Source organism: Rhinichthys klamathensis, unplaced genomic scaffold, assembly GCF_029890125.1.
Source record: "Rhinichthys klamathensis goyatoka isolate OS25496 unplaced genomic scaffold, OSU_Roscu_1.1 h1tg000461l_1, whole genome shotgun sequence".
Lineage (NCBI taxonomy): Eukaryota > Metazoa > Chordata > Actinopteri > Cypriniformes > Leuciscidae > Rhinichthys > Rhinichthys klamathensis.
Window position 1 is genome coordinate 236,523 of NW_026606950.1, and position 3,464 is coordinate 239,986.

Below are 3,464 nucleotides of genomic sequence, written 5' to 3' on the forward strand. Positions count from 1 at the left end.
AATTACATACCTGCCAACTTTTGAGTTTTGCTCGGCGTGAGATTTGTTGACGGGGGGGGGGGGGAGACGAGTGATATTTGTTGACGGGGGGGGGGGGGGGGGGGGGGGGGGGGAGACGAGACGAGACGAGTGAGATTTGTTGACGGGGGGGGGCTCGCTCGCGCAAGGTCTCTCGCTCGCGCGCGCAAGGTCTCTCGCTCGCTCTACGCGGTTTGGAGCACAATCTCTGTCTCGCATGCACGCTCGCTCTAGATAACGGGAGATTTTTAACGAATTTGTGGTATAACTAGTCGATCACGAGTGGCTCAACAGAGGTAGATATATAGATAAACTCATCTTCCAGGCATTTGACCGACCGGGTTGACACTTCAGCGTGAGAAATCGGGAGTGTGGCGTGTGAGCACGGCCGCATTAACAATAGGGCTAGGCGGGGCTAAAGCCCCGGGGCCCGAGCAAGGAGGGGGCCCTTGATTGGCTGTGGAGCAGATACTACTAGCCATCTGATTGCCAAAGCCTTCCCACGCAACGCCCCCCACAAATTAGCCCTGTTATTTAGTAGCGCTTTGCCGAATATTCCATGCATTATCATGGAATCATTATCATTAATATTATAGTGACCGTTCGCAAAGACCCGCCTTTTTTAGTTACTGTGTGACAAGCCAGGCGGCTCTCACGAGTCACGCACATCATGTTCTCACTCACGCAGTGAAAAATACATCGCGGGGTAAAGACTAACGTTACACAATTGACTACGAGAGAGAGTTCAGAGCAGCTTACTGTTGATATGAAACAAAGTCTCAACTTTCAAATATTGTAATTTAAATAATTTAAACAATACCGTTTTAAAGTTCAAGTCCACCGACGTTCATCTACTGACAGCTTTGTTGTCGGACAAAATTGCATATTCGGCGTTATGATTGGCCAGGCCGCCTGTCAATCAAACCCCCGTGGGCAGCAGGACAGGGCATGGTGAAATGAAACGTCACGTTTATTTTAACATAATACATTTATTCTATATTTAACTTGTGAACGATCGACCTGCTGCTGCACATAGGCCTATAGATGGCTGCCTGGAGTGCCTGCGCCTTATTAGAATATAGCTATACGCATCAACCAATAAATCGCCTCCACCCTTCACTTCATTCTAGAGTCTAGACTATTTTTTAAAACACAGCGTCATCGTCGACCCCACAAATTTTCGGTAAGTTTGATTATTAACTTGATGGATGTTTGATCTTGCTTTTTGTGTTTGATCAAACTCTATATTCGCCTAAAGGGCTGGCGATAATATATCCGGTAGAAATATGTAAATTTTGCTAAGACATCATGATGTAAGTTTATAAATTAAACGCGTTTTTAATCATTGTGGTTTGGATACAAATTATTTTAAATGATGGTGAACTTGAGGCGGTTTTGCACAGCGCATTTGAGTTCCGACCCTGAGGTCTTAAAGTGACAGTAGCTGCTAATAAAGCTGCTGTCGCCTTTTGTGTCCATAATGTTAATCAAACATCAGAAAGAAAGTAATTTACTGCCCTTGAATGAATCACTTTTGTAAAATTAATAAGAATGAATGTTGAATTTATAGTGAAAACTATGTATTGTATATTTGATTACTTTATACAATATAATATTATTCAGTGCTTTAAGTTTTTCAAGGTCGATTTCTTATATGCCTTTGTTCTATTGTTAATTGTTGTTACTCTTGTCATCGGTAAGCTTGAGATTCTTTTCTTAAGTTACTATTATTTTTTGTGATATTGAAATTGGTCACAAGAATTATGAAATGTTAGTGCCATTAAATTTTGATATGATAAAAAATCGTTTTAAAAGTAATATAACTTAACTGTGAAGTATATCATAGATTGATAAAATGACTCGTATAATGATAGAACATTTAGCTCATGTAGTTGGTGACCTGTAGTGGTGGGGGGCCCTGCAGTAACCCATAGCCCCGGGGCCCAGTGAGCTCTTAATGCGGCCCTGCGTGTGAGCGTGTGAAACCAATCAAATGCGGGTGTCTCACGGCCAATGCGTGAGAGTTGGCAGCTATGAAATTAAAAACAAAGGCTTGTTTCCTCAAAATTTACATTTATGAATACTAAATTTAGCTAACAGAAGAAGCAGATTGTCCTCGATCGAGTCTGTATACAGCGATCTTATAGGCCTATTTATGAATGAACGGCTTGTTTTAAAATCTTCCCGGTCTACTGACATTTGTTAAGACATCTGCTTTAAACATTACAATACTCATGATAATGTCCGTTTACTTTACAAGAAGTAAATCCACTTCACCAGCTAATTACTCCTCGACAGCGATGCCATTGAACTTCCATTTTTCCGGTAGCTCTGTATATTTAAGACAATATTCTAAAGATGGCTGCGCGCTTAATCAGTGTAACCATAATAACGGTGAAAACATTATTAATATTACAAATTCAACTATTTTTTGTTGTATGGATCAGTATAGCCTACATAGGCATATCTGTTATGCAACATCTATTATTCAGATCGTGTCAAATGCACTTTGTTGTCTACATTTATATATATATAAAAAAATCGAATTAATTATTTAATACAGAAACAAAATGTGGCAAAAATGTGAAGGTGTGTGTGAAGGATAATGAAAAATGGACAGTTTCAGTTACACGAAAAACGCTAAGGAAAAACTTTTGTTTTTAGTACATAGTAGGCTATTGTGTAAAGGTACCCTAATCTAACAAGATATAGGCATTACACAAGCTAACAACTGAAAAAAAGTTCCCAGAAAACAAACACTAAAATTAAAAGCTTAAAAATGCAACCAGATAAAATTGAATTGATGTTTGTTTATTTGATGGCATTACAATGGAGGTGTTTTTTTTTTCTGTCATTGTTTGACATTACAAAATGTGTACAGTACTTTCTTGGTTGATGCTAAATGTTCTCTGAACTCAAAAACACAGCCAAACATGTTCGAGAGAATGTCAAGGCACGTCATGTTATTGAGACCAGAACAAGGAGGACCATAGAGGTCAGTCACAGTGTCACTTTGAGCAGAATTTCAAATATCACATTAGCTGTCCGTCACTAAGACCACAAACAGAGGTCAAGGGTCAGCAACATTTTTGGTGTACTCTAGTTTTAAAAGCAGACTACTCATAAATGCTGCAAAAAAACAAACAAAAAAAACAAACACAATGTCAAAAAAACCACTTGTTGGTGCGTGATTATGGTTTCCAATTTTCATTGGCTTTGACATCCCATCTCTTCAGCTAAATATCCTAACACTAATTTCTCCATGGAGAATTCATGAGCACTGACATGATTAAAGAATTTGAGCGTAATAAAAACAGGAAGTTGATGTTACTCCTTATTCATTTATATTCCTCACAACAATACACTGATTCTACAAGGACTGATTTGAATCACATAAAGAGCTAACTTAAATAATACGACCAGGGCACATTTTTTTTTCTCTCTCC